The sequence below is a fragment of the Engraulis encrasicolus genome, chromosome 1 (genome assembly GCF_034702125.1).
Source record: "Engraulis encrasicolus isolate BLACKSEA-1 chromosome 1, IST_EnEncr_1.0, whole genome shotgun sequence".
NCBI lineage: Eukaryota > Metazoa > Chordata > Actinopteri > Clupeiformes > Engraulidae > Engraulis > Engraulis encrasicolus.
Genome location: NC_085857.1, coordinates 45841144 through 45860354, shown reverse-complemented (window position 1 = coordinate 45860354; position 19211 = coordinate 45841144). Strand labels below are relative to the sequence as shown.

The window sequence follows — 19211 nt, the reverse complement described above, 5'->3', positions numbered from 1 at the left end:
AAGCACTTTCATGACAGGATTTTCTACGGCTCATGTGTGTACTCTTTCCAGGAGGATCCATCTTAGCAGTGGTGACAGGGGCCTCCCCCTTCTCAGGAACACTCATTGTCTCCCAATGTAGTCCTTCAACCTGAAATGGATGTCATCAGGTTAAACATATGGATAAAAATACAATATAAAAATTGGACACAATGTTCATCATTTTATACTTATAGACATTTTTTCTTGAATTCCTGGCGTTTCTCTCTGAGTCACCTGCTGGATAATTTCCAGTGTAACACATCAAAACATAAGATGGAAACAGTGACAATAACCAAGTTCAAATAACACAGTCCATTTCACCACATGATCATTTTTAGGCCTAATTAAACACCCTCTGAAGCAGAACCATTTCATCCTTTTATTATAGCCTACAGAATCTTGACCTGCCTTCCACAAGCGCAATCAAGGAAGCCTGGGTGGAGGAGCTGGGGTTAGAGATATCTGATGGAAACTGGAAAACAAGCCTAGAAGAAATTCAACACTGTTCCATAAATGCAAGACATTGTCTTATCCAATTCAAGATATTACACAGACTTCACTACTCTAAGACAAAATTACACAAAATATTCCCTAATATTTCTCCAAATTGTGACAAATGTGGTTCTGGTGAAGGGTCACTAGCCCCAGGGTGCGATTTGCCGGGGGGGATGGGGGGGATTATCCCCCCTTCTGGTTTTTATCTTTGCTGGAAAAATATCCTCGCAAATAGGCCTATCAAAATAAACTAACAAAAATGTTGACATGACAGGCAACTTGTGACCCTTTTCTGCAGTCTACATTGCACTCACTTTCAAAATTGCCCGACGTGGTGGAAGCTTTGATGTTTACGAGGTCCCGGACTCAACAGCACATGTGCAAGAAAGTTGCGTTATGTACAGGGATTAGTAACATATCGCTAATGCAAACGACCTGCGAAAATGAAACGCCAAAGCAGCAGTTAGTCCTTTTTTGATGGACCATCAAATAGGAAACAACCTACCCAACTACTTGACTAATGCCTATGTAATGGGAAAGGCTGCGCTCATGTGCCTGTTGACTACACGTTACCGTAATGACGTATGAGCTGACGTCATCCTGACACACTACCGTAAAGGGGGATTCATACTTGTCGTGAGTGGCGCTAGTCTCCTTCATACTTCACTCACGACGATGGCGCGCGCCGTCACGTGACCTAAAATTTCGACACGCCCCCCGTCGTAAGCTCAAAATTCGGCGCGTGTCGCAACGTCGTGCACACGAGGATTTTTCTAACTTGTCGTGCGCCACCAGCGACCATGCAGGTAGGCAGACAAAGCAGGAGTTGCGAAGAGAGGCTACAACTACTGTAGGCTACTACAGAATGGATCCTGCATCATTTTGAGGATAATAAAATGTCATAGAGAGTTATTTTATCTTCTCTCTTAAATGTTGTTCAGTCGAACAATTGTTTACTTTGTTCAGAAGCACGTTGTGTTCGGCGATCTATTTATAAATTCTGCCGCCAGAACAATGCTCTCACATGGTCTTGGAATGATCTGGCAATGTAGGCTACAACAAAAAATATATGTTTCAATGTGGTAAGTCACAAGTCAGACGTTCAGTAGCCCTACAGCAGCCGTGTTTGGCTTTCTATTTTATACATCAGTAGAACTCACGCTGCGAGTTGCGAAAAATACTGCCGTTTCTCTCATGAACAGCAGAGGGCACTTCCGACAATGCGAGCAAGGCGCTTTTGAAGTATGAATAGTCTGTCGCAAGTGATGACGTCATTAATGGTTCTCGCTCCACTCGCGACAAAGTGCGCACGTGAAGTATGCAGAGCCCTTTAGGATGTTACACCCACGGCGGATGGTAATCAATTAGTGATCAGGAGAGCTTTTATTCTTTGTTTTGGCTGTGCGACCGTGATGAGTGACACTGGATGTGTTTGACCATTCGCTTGATCCGATCTGATTTGGTTTGTGCTCCGCGTTGGAAGTGGAGCTGGAAATAACCTCATTGTGTGGAAGGTATGTTGAATCTTTGTGCGCCTATCTGTTTAGCGTGTAAGCGTATGGATCCTAATGTGAGTTGTTTGTGGCAGGAGTAACTCAGCGCTTTCTCTGCTTGTGCTCCGCGTTTGAAGTGGAGGTTGAGGACATCTCCCGTTTGTGAAAGGTATGCCTTTGTGTTCATGTATTTTAAGTGTTTAAGCGCACTGTTTCATGCAAATCCTCTGTTTACGGCAGGGGTTGCTCAGGTGGCTACCTCCCCTGTCTCTGGTTTCTCTGCTGCGTGTGGTGGTCTCATTGAGTCGTGGTGCAAAAGCGAGGACTAGGCGTCCGTGACCTAAACCCGATTGACGGTATGTAAAATGGATGCGTTAACTTAAGTTGGTTTTAATTTTCTTTACGCGCATTCAACTAAATTGCACTCACTCCACAGGTTGCGTTGGGGCGGAGCGCTCGTTCTCTACTTTCTGTGCTTCAGCGGCATCATCTGCGGTGGTATGTAATTAATGATGATGATTCCACCGGTATGTCTTAAATCATGTTACTTCTAGTAGTAATTTGTTTCCACATTCATAGGTGCCTGACTCCTTGGTCAGTTGGAATCCTCAGTCTACCAGCTGATAGCTGTGCCGCTGTTTTGTCTCTGTCCAATCCGTACACGTCTGCTGCTAACTTTTCGCTGCCCACAGCTTTGGGTCAGTGCCCCCCCTGGACGCGGACGTGTGTGTGTGTGTGTATGTGTGCGTGCGCGTGTGTGATCGTATCTTTTTGTTTGTTTCCCTTCGTTTATTTGTATTTTGTTTTGTTTGTCTTGTCAACCCAGTGTTTGTCTGGCCTAAATGCATGGCTTTTGGCTGCGCTTATCTGGGTTTGCGGGGTTAATTTAGCTTGCAGTGCTGTATTTCTTTTGGGTTTGCATGGTGTGACTTCTTTTGCTTTGCTGGCCGTGCCATTATTTTATTTGCTTTGCTTTGCTTTGCCGTGTTATTTTGCTTGCTTGGCTATCTGCCCTATTTTGTCACAATTTAACCCTGCTTGCATGCCAGGTGAAGCGCATTGATCCAAGTGGCCTATGTGTTTTTGTTTGTCCCGCTTCATGTGTCATTTTGTCTCTTATTCCAGGAGTGGAGCGGGTTCTCAGAAGGGAGGCCGGTTACCTAGTGGCAGACGCCCTCTTGTTGTGGTGTGTTGCACTCTTTACAGTGTGTAGGCTAGTAGTGTAGCTCCCAATTGTGTGTTTTTGTAGTATCACTATAGTCCACGTGTGGCCTCGTGGGCCTGTTACTGAAGAACGCCTCCCTCTGGTGGGTCCCTCCTCCACTCCTGTGAATGTTGTATGTAGGCATCATGTCTGTCTGTGTCGTGGCCTAATTCCCTATTTAATGTCAATAAACTATTAGTTCACTGCATATTCTTTTTCTCTCCTTACCATACCAGGTTTTGATTTGTCTTTAAATAAATCCTATTATGTGAATGGAATTCTGTCTCTGCTCTTTAATTGCAACGAACCTGTTTGCTTAACCTTCTGGTATTACCAAGTGATTGAGGTTTTGGTTGGTTGTTGGGGCTATTCCCCATGGCGTAGTCGACTACTTATTGAACTTTACCCCGCCCCACTACACCTACAAACAGGTGCGCAAAAGGGGCGCATTGCATTGCATTGCGCAGCGTCAGTGGGGGAGCTAACAAAGGAAATGTTTAAGACATTTGGGTTGCATCCCAATATGTGACCTTGCCTCCTCCACTTGCGCTTGTCTCCTCGCCCCGCCTCCTGGCCCCTCCTCCGTGGAGAAAATGATAAAGTTTCCCAGCTGTCAGCCTAGCCACAACAACTTTTGAGGGACTGTTTTTCATTCACCATAACAATTGCAAACGAGAAAAAGACTCTACAATTGAGCTTTTGCAAGATATTGAAATATAATGCTGTTGTCAGTGATGTCATCATGACGAGAAGCGAGTGGAGGAGGCAAGTGGAGGAGGCAAGGTCCCATATTAAGATGCACTCTTGGTTTGAAATAGACTACTTTGCTTCCAACTCCCGACTGTTCTTGAGTGGCTATGCAAAAAGACACGCCGACAGTAGGCAGATGTTGCGAGAGTTGTCCTGATCACTTTCCTCAGGGTTTGTTAGCCCACAGAGGAGGTGCGCGTTGTGCCCTCTCGCTAATTGATGAGGTGCCTATTGGATGCAGAATGCAAATGGCAAAAAAGCAGGTGCTCTAGGAAGGGAGGTGCTTTAAAATGGAGCAGAAAAGTTACTGAAATTGTTTAAGTATTTCTGTCTGCACATTAGGCTATGAAACCGTTGTGCCTTAATCGTAAATCTAGGCTACTGTCAAGGCAGACGGAATGGGTGGAGTAGCGCCTGAACATGCAATGAATTTGTATGACCCGACTAAAAGTTTGTAGAAAGTTGCAACGCATGAGGACGACACGTTGAAAGCCCCCTCTGCCTACACTCGGTGGCTATTTCTAGGGTTAGTGCGCTTAGGATTGTGAGTGACTGAAGTGTCTTTGGCACACGAAATGTAGGCTACAGAATTCCCCCTTCGCGATTTCAGTGTAACATTTTTTTGCGCAAGAGATGTCCAACTGCATTAGGCGCAAAAAAAAAAACCCTCTCAATGAAGACGCATTGTCTTAGTGTCCGTGTCCGTGTTGGGGGAAAAAATACACTGCCACGTTGTTTTTGACTGAATTAAGTGTTATTCATTTGATATCATCCAATATTGAGCTGTTAGTCGCGTTAACTTCATTTTGTGACGTCACGTTTCATGAAAAAAAAAAACATCCCCCCCTCTGGTTTTTTGACAAATCGCACCCTGACTAGCCCATTGCTTTGTTCTCTGTCCCAACCTACAAGGATACTGGCAGGGCGTTTTTAAAGTGTTCACTGAAGTCACTCAAAAACCTCTTGAACCAGATGCTCTTCTTATACTCATGGGGTGGTCAGATCAGTCATATAAACTCACAACACATGAACAGCAATTTGTATCATATGGACTACTGACAGCTAAGAAGCTTATACTTACCTTTTGGAAGAAACAACAAGTTCCTTCCCTACAAGCATGGCTTAACGAGCTCACTAACACCCTACATCTTGAGGAAATTAGATTTTCCCTCAGAGATAGAACACGTAATTTTGAAAAAATCTGGGATCCCTTTGTCCATTATCTTGATGCTAATAGGCCAATACATGTAACCAACTAATACATGTAATAACTCTTAATCTACTCTCCCTTCTCTATAGCACTATTTCCTAGTGATATGCAAGTAGACAATCTCCTCTGTTTGTTGTTGGTATGTTGTGTTGTTATCTTAGGGTGGGGGGTGAGATTTTGTTTTTGTTTGTTTTGTATTTTTTGTGGATTATGTACGATGATATTGTCATTTAAGAACCATAACTGTACATAACATTCACTTGTTCCTGTATTGCATTGTTAAAAAAAAAAAAAAAACTTGGAGAACAATAATTCAAACTTGTATATTGTAACTTGTGAATTAAGTCTCTAATAAAAAACCTCATCTGGGAAAAAACATCCTCTGAAGCAGAACCATGGAATTCAAAGTTGTAAAATCCGGAGTACAAAAAAATTGGTTAGTGGAGTGATTCACGTAGATCCAAATAGTGTCAAGAAGTGGCTATCTATCTAACACAGAACCACTACATAACAAGCAAAGATGAAATAGAAACTATAAGTTTGGGTAATTACAAAGAAATAATACATTTTGTTGGCATTTACTGTAAAACTGTGAAATAATAGATTTTTACACCCCATTGCTCCATGCATTCCTCTTCCAGACCAGACCAAAAGTTAGAAGAAACACTGTTAGTGTCTTATTTTGCTTCCATGTCAGAAATCATAACAGCTAGGTCCTATCGTGATCTAGCGGTAGGACACTGGACTACTAAGCTGACAACCCGTGTTCAATTCCTGCCCGGGTCATTTGCCATTCCATCCCTAACTCTCTCTCCCCCTCTCGCACTGTCCTATCATTAATAAAGGCACAAAAGCCAAATCGAGAAGAAATCACAACAGCTTTACAATGTTTAGTAGAGTAGTAGAGTAGAGTATCATTTATTGATCCTGAGGGAAATTAAGGTGTCAAGTAGCACAGTGGTTCTTAACCTTTTTTTCTTAACGCACCCCCTTACCTGTGCCCAAGACAAGCCACGCACCCCCAACCCAAACTTCTACACGTGTACACGCACTAAAAAAGGATTCAAGTGATTAATTAAAATGTCTCTTGTTTAAGACATTAATCAATGCCTTAATGACTTTAGATGGGGACCAAAACATGTTACAACTTGGTTTTAATTTGGCCTAATTGTAATGTTCACTACAGAATTTTGGTCACAACCTTAACACAAACAAAAATCTGCGCACCCCCTGAAATCTCTGGCGCACCCCCAGGGGGTGCCTGCACCCCAGGTTAAGAACCACTGAAGTAGCATATATACATACGTACATAAATATAGAATACGACACAAAGACATTACACAAAGCATTGCACATATATTGACCATACATACATACGGTACATACATACAAACATACATGGGTGGGAGACGTGACGCCTTGTTTTATCGTAACATTGGTTAAAAACCTCCAAAACTGTTATTTTTCCTTTAAAAAACAAATGTCAATGAAAGAAGATGTGATACATTATGTTTCATACTAGTCTTAGATGAGAAGAAACATTTTTGTTAAGCTTTATGTAAAGCCCCCATACTCAAATAGCGGCTCGCGGAACATTTGTGGCTCGCGGGGCATCTATTTTTGGCCCTCAAATAATTTTGATTTTTTTTTTTATTATTATTATTTTTTTTGTGTGTGGTCCGATTGCGCTGTCGGCTCTTATTTTGAAATCGCGCTACAGACGCTAGGAACACGTGCCGTGCCCCTCCCCCTAAGCTAGTTTCTCCCTCTTTCTTGGCCAGTCACTGCAGACTCTGTGTGACGGAGGTCATCTTGCACCTGTTCACCCCCCTCGGGGATCGAACGTGCGACCTCGTCAACTACAACGGTTCGGCAATGGGAGACACAGTACGATACCGCTGGGCCAAGAGACTATATGTATGTATGTATGAGGCTATCGGAGGGAGGTTTTACCAACGTTCCACGCCAACTCTGTGCTAGTTAGCCTCCGTTACACTCTCCCCCTTAAACCTCACTCCAGACCTGCAAACTCGTCAAAGAAAAAAAGGAGACAGTCTCCAACTCTCTGGTTCTGCATGATTCAGGTGAATGACCTAATTGGCCAGGAAAAAGGTGACTGTCACCAAAAGGTGACGAGTTTGCAGGTATGTCACTCCCATCCCGGGTCAGCGGCACCACTGTGACGGAGGTCATCTTGCACCTGTTCACCCCCCTCGGGGATCGAACGTGCGACCTCGTCAACTACAACGATTCGGCAATGGGAGACACAGTACCATACCGCTGGGCCAAGAGACTAGTCTCTCGGCCCAACGGCACGAGACTGTATGAGGCTATCGGAGGGAGGTTTACCAACGTTCCACGCCAACTCTGTGCTAGTTAGCCTCCGTTACATTTGCAGGACAGGCTCCGGACAGACACACCTACAAGGGTGGCATTAGAAGTTGTGAGGTAGACTACAAGGGAAGGACTGTATCAGAGCCTGTAAATAAATTATTTACAAAATTCTCTATGCCTCATTTTTTAAAGTAATGGCCCACATTTGATTGCAAACCACTGACTTCTATAAGACTACAAAAAAGTTATGAGCAACTTTACGATTTATTATTGACTGTTGCATTGAATCAACATTGCATCAAATGTATAGAAGTCAGTGTGCAAACAGTGTGTTAGGACTTCGAATTGGTTTACCAGTACCTGTAGCTAGTTGAAAACACAAATGAAGGGAAATTCTGTTTGAGCTCTGCTGACAGCTAACTAGTGGTAGCCTACTTAAAAACGAATTGCTTGATAAATTTTTCACACTTTTAAACAGTCCCCAAATAGTTTGCTTGAAATGCTAAGACCCACATAAGACTAAAAAAAAGTTATGAGCAACTTTACGATTTATTATTGACTGTTGCATTGAATCAACATTGCATCAAATGTGCCATTTTCTTGTTGGCAGAGGTGTCCTCCTATCTATGTGTCCTCTTTGTTGGGTTCATTATTACATCTGACTCTCATTATGTGAGATTGTGACTTTTGACTTATTTTCTGTTTACCTGTTCATTAAATACTTACCTTATATTTGTTTATGTTTTATATACTTACCTTTTATGTTTGGAATCATCCTGTGTTTGTATATTTAGCTCTTATTTACATACTGCCCTACAATCTAAGAACGCAGTAACTCTGAAAACGGCAAACTGAGAAAAAAGGCTTCAAAGTTTCCCATATGGCGCGACAACTGTGTTGTCGGTAAATTGGTGGTGACACTTCCTGGTAATGCTTGTTTAGGATAGAAATTTAATGCACAAAAAAAAAACATTTATGTGTCTTTTTGCCACAAAAAACAGAGTTACTGCGTTCTTGGCTGGTATTACTGCCACAAAATGGAGTTACTGCAAGAGTTACTGCGTTCTTAGCTTGTATTACTGTCTACTCCCAAACCAGTCCCATTGAAACGTGCAGCAGTAACTCGCAGACATACTGCGTTTTTGTTTTGTACGACATAACCTCTAAATACAACAAGCAGTAACTTTTTTTTGGTCATTTTTGCACTTTCAAAATGAGTTTTCTCCAAAACGGGACGGTGTTGGACCACCATTTTTTGACACAAGACAAATGAGGTAGTTTAAAACCCATTTCCGATATAAAAAAATCGACCATTTTGAGTTACTGCGTTCTTGTTTTGCACGGCAGTATACCTGGACCTGAACACACTCCGTCTCGCCTACACACCTGTGAAGTGATTAGGCACTGTGAACCACTCCCTCCGACGCGCATTGGTGGCGCGAGTCACAGATTTTAATTAATTGGTACACTCACAGGTGCCTGGCAGACAGAGTGTGGGTCAGGACATAGTTTTCGACCGCATAGCATAGCGTCTTCAAAGCTTTACCGCTTATTTCTTTGTTTGTTTTGATAAAATGGAAAGTCAACCGGATTGTAGACAATAAAAGGAAACGACATCTCAACTTTAATGTCACTCTCCGTGCGTGCTTACTCAGGAATGCGCGTCTGAAACGCCATACTCTGTCTCACGTGACCAAGGAAAAGTTTGGTTAGAAAATTGGCCCTTACAAAGTCGAAAACTTTCCGAACATTGACGCAGGATCACACAACCGGATTACACCTTTGGAATACCGTTGTGGCTGGATGTGCGAAGGAAAGGAAAAAAGTTTGCTGCAAACCCCGAAGTTAAAAGGACACACGCGACGAAGACTTCAGCTGCGTTGTGAGTAATCAATGAATGGATGTTTGGAAAATACTTGGACGGAGGAAAAGCAGCACAACTTAATTCATAATTCTTCATGTGTTAAAAACGGACAATTTATCATTTAAGCATGATTGACGCTGATGAGCAGAGTGCAGCGAATGCGGAGGAAGAGTTTAAAACGCTCTGCTTGAAGAGACGCAGAAAGTTAGGAGCATGTACAAGAAAATGCAATGAAATTAAACCCTAACTCGTCGAAAGGGGAGACGTGGACAAAGTAGAGTTACTCATGAAAGACTTTGCAGTTTGCTTGAGAAACTTTAAAGCCATTCACGTGAAAGGCCTACAGGATTTCCTAGATGACGAGGGAAAAGAAAATGACTAGGCTACTCTGAGTGGTACGAACCACGAATGACAAATATGGACTACTTTATCAAAGACGTTGAAAAGTGGATAAAAGAACAACAAAGACAACGGGCAGCAGTTAAACATAAAGACTACACTTTTAATGACCCTGAGATATCATCCTTGGCGAAAATGGTTGCTGGGAGGGCAGAGCTTGTGGCGCGCTGCAGAGCATTGCCAGCGCTGCACGCACGTCTGATGGAGGAAGCGACGTTGAAACACAAGCGAGAGCGAGCTGAGCTGGAAGCACAGCTGGCAGAGGCAGAAGTGAAGCTGCAGGCACAGTTGAGAGCCTTAAGATATGGAACTACCAGCCGTGCCGTGAAAAGGTTCCCAGAGATTGCAGTAGTTGCAAAGCCTCTGCACAGCATCTCCAGTGAAGCTAAAACTTCCACCAAAAGCCACCAGAGCCCAAACAACCCACAGCATGACCCCAGCCAAGAAGACCGTGATCCTGATGATGATTATGATTCAGTGCTGATCATGAGACACTGCACAGCCCAGCAGGCCAACAACCCAGACCGCGCCGCTTCAGACGATGGTAACGGCGTCACCATTGACATCATCGCCACCGCTGCAGCTGATCGCATGGTCGACGGCACAGCTGATGGCATGGCTACCGCCGCAGCTGATGACTTCGCCGCCGCAGCTGATGACATCGCCGCCACCGCCGCAGCTGATGACACCGGCGCCGATGCCGCAGCTGATGACATCGACGCCGCCACAGCTGATGACATCGACGACGCCGCAGCTGATGACATCGACGACGCCGCAGGTGCGGACATCGCCGCGGATGACTCTTCAGACATCGACACCGCAGGTGATGACCCCTTAGACATCGACGCCGCAGGTGATGACCCCTTAGACATCGGCGCAGCCGCCGATGAACCCTCAGACATCGCCGCAGCCGCCGATGACCCCTCAGACATCGCCGCGGCAGCCGATGACCCCTCAGACATCGCCGCGGCAGCCGATGACCCTTCAGACATCGCGGCAGCCGATGACCCTTCAGACATCGCCGCCAGCGCAGTCGACGCCGATGACCCTTCAGACATCGCCGCCAACGCAGCCGCCGATGACCCCTCAGACATCGCCGCCTGCAGCTGATGACCCCTCAGACATCGCAGCCAGCGCAGCCGCCGATAAACCTTCAGACATCGCAGCCGCCGATGAACCTTCAGACATCGCAGCCGCCGATGAACCTTCAGACATCGCAGCCGCCGATGAACCTTCAGACATCGCCGCCGACGATGAACCTTCAGACATCGCCGCCGGCGTATCCGCCAATGAACCTTCAGACATCGCCGCCAGCGCAGCAGCCGATGACCCCTCAGACATCGTCGCCAGCGCATCCGCCGATGAACCTTCAGACATCGCAGCCGCCGATGAACCTTCAGACATCGCTGCCAGCGCAGCAGCCGATGAGCCTTCAGACATCGCCGCCGCCGATGAGCCTTCAGACATCGCCGCCAGCGCAGCCGCCGATGAGCCTTCAGACATCGCCGCCGCCGATGAGCCTCCAGACATCGCCGCCGACGATGAGCCTCCAGACATCGCCGCCGACGATGAGCCTCCAGACATCGCCGCCAGCGCAGCAGCCGATGACCCTTCAGACATGGCCGCCAGCGCAGCAGCCGATGAGCCTCCAGACATCGCCGCCAGCGCAGCAGCCGATGACCCTTCAGACATCGCCGCCAGCGCAGCAGCCGATGACCCCTCAGACATCGCCGCAGCAGACGATGACCCCTCAGACATCGCCGCAGCCACCGATGAGCCCTCAGACATCGCAGCCGCCGATGACCCCTCAGACATCGCAGCCGCCGATGACCCCTCAGACATCGCAGCCGCCGATGACCCCTCATACATCGCCGCAGCAGCCGACGATGGCCCTTCAGACATCGACGCAGCAGCCGACGATGACCCTTCAGACATCGACGCAGCAGCCGATGACCTCAAAGACACCGCCGCTGCCGAACACTCTGATTCCCCTGTCGCCGCTGCCCCCACAGCAGATGAGATCATCGACAGCATCATCGCAGATGACCTCACTGACATCACAGACGTTGTGAAGGACAACGCCGTATGTGTGGTGCCGGCAGCAGAAGGGCAGACTCAACCACCGCCCGCAACAGGGGCCAGTCACTGTTACCGCTATGAGCATTGGCATAAGAAACAGTGGGTGGCAGCAAGGCGTGCAGGTGATCCCTCTCACAGGATGAAGGTGGATGGAATTCTTCAGAATCACCTTGACCTGGAGCTGAAGCAACCCACTTTCAAGAAGGACAGTATAGCTGTCCTGAAATCCTTTCACCGTCGAAAGAAAAGAAAGAAAAAGAAAAAAGAACATCAAAAGTATGTGGCAAACAATGTCGCACTCATTCAGAACCTCTCCAGTGAACATCGGTGGAGGTGGCTCAATAGCCCCCTCTTCCTTCCACCAGGTGGAGAATGGCCAGGTATGCCACAACACCGCAGCCACATCCCTCCTGCTGACCCAGAGCGGTTGCCTGCCATCACTGCGGGCTTGGTCAACAGAGCTACTGCTACCCCAGCGTCCAGCTATCCAGGTGATCCGACAGCGTGGTTCTGGCAGACCCTGGCCGGTCCCAATGATCCAGTGTGAAGCATGTTGGTGCAAACCAATGTGCTGCCAAGATCCGTCAGCATGTTCTACATGCTTCTTGAAGGTGATGAAACACCTTCTCATTGCACGCTTTCATTACTGACAAACCCAAACATTCCTGTGCGTGCTCACACACCAGCCCATACACTTGCACTCATGGACTTCACAATTCAGCACCACATACAGTCACTACTGCACATACATGAACTTTGCCACATTGCACCACATGTACATTGGACTTCGATTTTTGGAACTCCTGAAGCTTTTTGAATTTTGAATTTTTCACTCAAAGGACTTGACTGGCGCACAAATGAAAAAACATAAAAAGAGAGATCATCTCCACAAAAAAAGGAAAAAAGGGGAAAAAAAAAAAAAAAAAAAAAAAATACACCCCCCCCAAAACCCCCCTAAAAAAAAAGCCAAAACGAAAAAGAAAAAAAACAATGGCTAAACAAAAAAAACACAGAAAAGGGGAACCAAAAAAATCTTTGCACAAATGTAAATATGTAAATATACACTGTAAATATTGTTATTTTGATATTTGGTGTAGCAATGTAAAACATAGAAAGTTTAGTTAATTCTTTTCACTCCTTAGTCCTTATGACTTTTGGTACAGTATATAGACTGAATTATTATTTAGGAATGTTAAGAGATGTATGACCTTCTACCTTATATTTTATGGCTCTTTTTGGTAATTCAGTTAGTAATTGCCTTGCATAAACAGTGACAATTAGAGGCCAGTGTGTAGGAGCCATATTTGTGATTTTTGTGACTTTTGACTTATTTTATGTTTACCAGTAAAAAGAAGACTTTTAGTTTGTTAAATACTTACCTTATATTTGTTTATGTTTCATATACTTACCTTTTTATGTTTGGAATCATCCTGTGTTTGTATATTTAGTTCTTATTTACATACCTGGACCTGAACACACTCCGTCTCGCCTACACACCTGTGAAGTGATTAGGCACTGTGAACCACTCCCTCCAACGCGCATTGGTGGCGCGAGTCACAGATTTTAATTAATTGGCACACTCACAGGTGCCTGGCAGACAGAGTGTGGGTCAGGACATAGTTCTCGACCGCATAGACTCCGATATCAAGGCTTTATCGCTTATTTTCTTTGTTTGATAAAATGGAAAGTCAACCGGAATTCGTGTCAGCCCGGACCGGACCGGCCCTTTATTGGGAGGAATTTTGAAAAACTGGCCCTCGGGGACTTTTAATTGAGTACCCCTGATGTAAAGGTTTATATGTCAAATATCCTGCGGTGTGACTGTAACATTAATGAAACCAGGAATATAACATATATATAATATATATATAAATTAACCAACAACATTTTTAATAATGTATGAAGCATTTGGCATGATTGCATAAATATTAACTTTATATTAAGATATGTGAATGTGAAAAAACTCAAGACAGTAATATTAACTACAAGTTCAATTTCGTAACACAAATTGCGTCCTGGGGGGTGACATGTATGTCAATGTTTGTGAACGGGCAGCTGCAAGGCCAACTACAAGGGTCATAGAGACAGGCTCCTGACCAGTCACTGGGTCTTTCTCAAAGTCTAGGCCAGTGTCCTTCCAAGTGTATCAGCCTAATTAGTCACGCCCAGTGATTGGATACCCTTTATTAGTCATACCCAGTGATTGGATATTCTGTAGAGTTCACCAAAAAGTATCCAATCACTGGGCGTGACTAATTAGGCTGATACACTTGGAAGGACACTGGCCTTGCATTTGAGAAAGACCCAGTGAGTGCATCTTAATATGGGACCTTGCCTCCTCCACTCGCGTCTCGTCATGATGAAATCACTGACAACAGCATTATATTTCAATATCTTGCAAAAGCTCAATTGTAGAGTCTTTTTCTCGTTTGCAATTGTTATGGTGAATGAAAAACAGTCCCTCAAAAGTTGTTGTGGCTAGGCTGACAGCTGGGAAACTTTATCGTTTTCTCCACGGAGGAGGGGCCAGGAGGCGGGGCAAGGAGACAAGCGCAAGTGGAGGAGGCAAGGTCACATATTAAGACGCACTCAGTACCTCAGTTATTGGAGAGTGCTGTGGAAGCTTAAGGTGACCATTAACCTCTTAATATGTCTTCATATTGCAATGTTTCTGTCACGCAATGCTTAGGTTCATTTTATGGTGTCCTGTAGTATGATATTCCTTATAGAAGGAAAAAAAGTTTTTTTTATAAATGAAAACACATATTAAGATTAAACACAATATCATTATCAAGTTAGCATGAGCTCAGATGTCAGTCATGTATACAAAAGGATTAAAATGGCCATAATGCAGTGAATTTCCTGTGGTGCGACTTCATTTTCCTGCGGTGTGACATGCCTTTGCAATGTATTGATGCAAGACACATTTTCTCAAAAATGGCAAAAATTAGGTGAAATTCCACATACCACTTAGTGCTTTATTTTTTTCTATTTTTTTCACATTTTTAAATCAATTTTTTCAGGAATTGGAAAAAACATTTTTTGTTTGTTTGGCGTTACGCCCTTAAACGTCAACCACCAACATACATACATACATATAAGGTCAGATTATCTCTTGTGAATATGTATGTATGGTGAAAATATGTGCAATATTATGTTTAGCTCCATTTATTTTTACTACACAAACAGCAAGCTTTGTTGTATTCCCTTTACCACACTGCCTGTGTTCTACACAGACGTCTGGTGAGGGACCCGATTTGGCATCCCCAGTTTTCCTTCATCGCTTTGCATTGAGGACTGGTATGCATTCTGTCCTGTGGATGGAGCCACTTTTAGTACTTGTATGAAGGGAAACAGGGGAAACCAAATCGGTTGCCTCACCTAAGAACTAGGTAATGCAGGGGTGGGGAACCTATGTCTCGAGGATCGTTTACGGCCCTTGAGGCCATCTTATCCGGCCCTGATATCATTTAAATGTTCTGCAGCTTTATTTTTAAGACGAGGCAAATCGGGGAGGGAGAGTAAAATGGACAGCAGGGTCCTCAACGCAGTGAGACAACAGTGTTTTGTCTTCTTTTGCATTCTGCTGGATGATACCAAGGAGGGTGGATGATATAAAGATGGCTAATAAAGACTGATTTTAAAGCTCTGTTGTATTGCCAGGAGTAGGAGATACCGTAAGCCAAGTTAAATAGCCTCCTGGCTTGCTACCTTTGCGCTGGGCCATGGCTCACATTCACTCACATTCACCTGGCTCTCATCAGATGTCTGTGTGTCCACAGAGCTCCATGTGGAGCTATTGAAAAGAGTGGGAGCTACTACCTCCTAGGGTGGGGAATTGTCCCGTGGGCCATTTGCGGCCCTTGAAGCTATTTTCCACAGCCCCTGATATAATTTGAATGTTATGTAGCTTTGCATGAAAGGTGACACATTTTGTAAAGGAATCTTAGAAATTACATTTGCTATACCATTAAGTTACATTTAAGAGACATAGAGAAGGTGTGTTTGTCAGAATGGAATGGGCCTTCCTCAGGCAGTGGGGGCTATGCAGATATTCCCCAGAAAAGAGTAGAACGAACAATTTTCTGTGATGCCTGTATGGCCCCTTAGAAATCGAAAGTGAAACTTAATTTAAACTAACAATATCCTCATTTTAAACAGCGCCACCCGCCAGAGGCCAACATTATTTACATGTAGCCAAATCTCACATATAGCCTGGTTTATCAGTCTACCTCATCTTCGCTCATTCACATCGCACTCAATGCCTGCTGTATGCTTTATTTCACCATGATTCGCTACATTCCAGCAGACGCAGCCGGAGGCCTATTTCATGCTGGAAAGACTTTGACTTTTTGACGCCATGGCATTGTCTAAGCGCATTTCTGCTTTGTCCGGACTTAATATTACTCTGATAACAAGTAATAATTATAGCTACAAAATTGTGTAGACATTTAGCCTAAAGTTAAAATCAACTTTACCTTTTCCGTCATATAGAACCGTCCATCGTAGCGATAGCCTAGGCCTAGGCTACTTGCCTTCGTAATTCTCCAGCAGCATAGGCTATTAAAAAAAAAAGTCAAACTCTAGTCAGTCCAATCAAAGCCTAGTTAGCCTACATATTAACATAAATCGCAAAAAAGAGATCGCAATCAATGAACATGGTATGTTATACATTTAGAGTGCTTCCGGCCTTGTCGAGTAGTTCTAGCGTGCCGCGCCCATCTCTGAGGTGACTTCCAGAGCTCTATTTCTTTCCGTGGAGAAGTTTAGCGCTGGATGACAAGGGGGAGGTACTCTATATGCTCAGAGGGGAGGGATGTGTCATCCAGACCCAGAGCCATTGATAACTCTGTCCAGACCCAGTGTTGGGTAAGTTACTTTGAAAAAGTAACTAGTTACTAGTTACTAGTTACTTCTCCAAAAAAGTAACTGAGTTACTTCCTGGGTTACTGCGGTATCAAAGTAACTAGGCCTAGTTACCAGTAAAAGTAACTATTGCGTTACTCGCCCCCCGACCATGTTTCATAAACCACATAGAGAAGGACGGTAAAGACAGGTAACGTTACAAACAACAATTTATTGCAACATAATAAACCAAAGCCACTGGATGGACAAAATATAGGCCTATATAATTTTTTTTATAAAAGAAAATAACACATTTTAATAGGCTTATTTAAATTCAACTGAAAATGTGCATGTTAAATCCAACTTTAAATTACTACTAAATGTAGTATTTACATTTTAATTATTACTAAATGCTACCCTTTCAAACAAGACTACGATTACGTCATTTTGTAGTTCACAGAGTCGTGAAGCAGTAAAAGACGCGACCTGTGACGCGACCACAAAATGCGGAAGTAGCCACTTTGCGTCTTTGTCTCGAAGCGTGCGAGTTGAGTTTGTGTTGTTATCAGCGAACTATCAGCGAGCTATTTCATCGTGGTTAGTGAGAAGTTGAATCATGATGAAGTTCTGAGCATGTTATTTACCTATTCTGACTCTGAAGGACCGTTTTTATCTCACGAGGAGGATAATTATCGGACGATCACTACCGCGGCGAAACTTCCGAAGGCAGTGATGCCGACATGCGAAGCAAGGATGTTCTCTAAGCACACACACACACACACACATTTAAACTCACTCGGTGACTTTATCCTATCTCAAGTGAGTCGGTGGTAGTGGCGAATGCAGTCGTAGTGTCCATACAGGTATTGGTGGAGGAATTAGGGGTGAGAGAAGTGGGTCTGGTAATGTTAGCTTGCGCTCCCTCCATTCAGCCCCCGGTGATGCGGGTAGCCACCTATCCGGACGCAAACGCAATAATCCTGGGATCAGACAAACACTGTTCACCAAGCAGCACACACGCACTCATTTTGTCCCTCTTTCTGACTTCTACTGGGTGAATGGCAGCGGCGAACGTGGCCATATCTCCGTATGGAGAGGTTTTGGTAATAGAACGCACGGTGACGACGCATAGGCTACCCTAAAACAGTAACGTGCAGTAACGGAGTGTATGAAATTGTAACGGCGTTATACTGACAGTAAGAATAATTAGTTAGATTATCCGTTACTGAAAAATGTAACGGCGTTAGTAACGCCGTTTATTTAAACGCCGTTATTCCCAACACTGTCCAGACCTAATCAACCAGATTTTATCTCTTGGGCAACCACTGCAGTCCAGTTAGGCTTTAAGTGCATTGTTCCTGTTATAGGCCTATATGCACATTAGGAAGTAGTAGGCCTATTGTAATTTTTTCAATGTCAACTAAATCCTGGACAGTCCCACCGCATGATGGAAGTGCATTTCGGAGTAGTCCTCATGTCACCTCAGGAGGGAATAGAGGCTGAAAATGACCAATGTCCTCACGAGTTACAGTTTTAGAAGGAACTTTAAATGTAGGACAGCAATTGAATCAATACAAAAAAAATACAGTCATACAATATTGTCCACTGGCTCACCCCATCTCACAAGGTCAGTAGGCAATAGGCCTATTTTTGATTTGAAGACACACTGTGGTGTGTTTTTTGTATCTTTATTATTCCAAGTCTACTGTCGCATATTAATTTATTTCCAAATGCTGCACAGATATGGAATGGAGAGTAGGATAGTGGACAACTTCTATCGCTGTACAATAGAAAGCATATTACCGGTAACTGGTAATTTCACACCCGAAGACAGAAGAGACCTCCAGCGAGTCATCAAATCTGCTCAACGGACAATCCAATCAGACCTACCCAACATCCAGGATCTTTACAATCAGCGGTGTCTGAGGAGGGCCAAACAAATTATAGCTGATCCACATCTCCCCAGCTACACACACTTCACCCTTCTATCATCTGCCCGGAGATACAGGTGCTTACGTGCCCACACCAGCCGACTCAGGGACAGCTTCTTCCCTAAATGTATCAGGCTGTTAAATTCAAAAACATCAACATAGGAAGGAATCCACTCATCACATCTCCCCCTTTCTCCAACCTGCCTTAAAAAAAATGCAGCTTTCAACTTTAAAAAAAAAAAAAAAAATGTTTAATTCTTTTATTTTTTTTTCCTACTTCTATTTTTGCCTTTTACTTTCTTTTTTAACCTTTTTTGGGACTCTCAGAGCAGGGAAGCTTTTCATTTTATATATATGTTTCATATATACACATGACAATAAAATATCTTGTATCTTGTATCTTGTATCTTGCTAATGTCTGTTAATGATCTCACTGAAATCTCACACTCAGCACATTCCGAGAATGCTACTGCATAATAAATCACTTCTGACTTTTGTCTTCCAAGTGTTTTCTTTATTCATGTATTTTCATCATTGCAACATGAAAGCTCCACATCAGAGTCAAGAGTCAAGAGGTCTCCGTGGT

At 44.1% G+C, this 19211-nt stretch overlaps 1 protein-coding gene and 1 long non-coding RNA gene across 2 annotated transcripts in view; both read right to left on the bottom strand.

Moving 5' to 3' along the window:
• Nucleotides 1-19: 19 nt before the first annotated feature.
• LOC134453103 (uncharacterized) lies at nt 20-16551 on the bottom strand. The gene is made up of 3 exons (XR_010035550.1): nt 16522-16551; nt 16328-16409; nt 20-130 (listed from the first exon to the last, which is right to left on the bottom strand). It is a non-coding gene; the product is annotated as an uncharacterized LOC134453103 (long non-coding RNA).
• A 2578-nt stretch (nt 16552-19129) lies between these two features.
• LOC134452895 (pre-B-cell leukemia transcription factor 1-like) overlaps nt 19130-19211 on the bottom strand; it is an 18869-nt gene continuing 18787 nt past the window's right edge. The window contains exon 8 of the mRNA XM_063203562.1: nt 19130-19211. This exon is cut by the window's right edge and continues 781 nt beyond it. The gene's annotated coding sequence lies outside the window, so the exon portion shown is untranslated.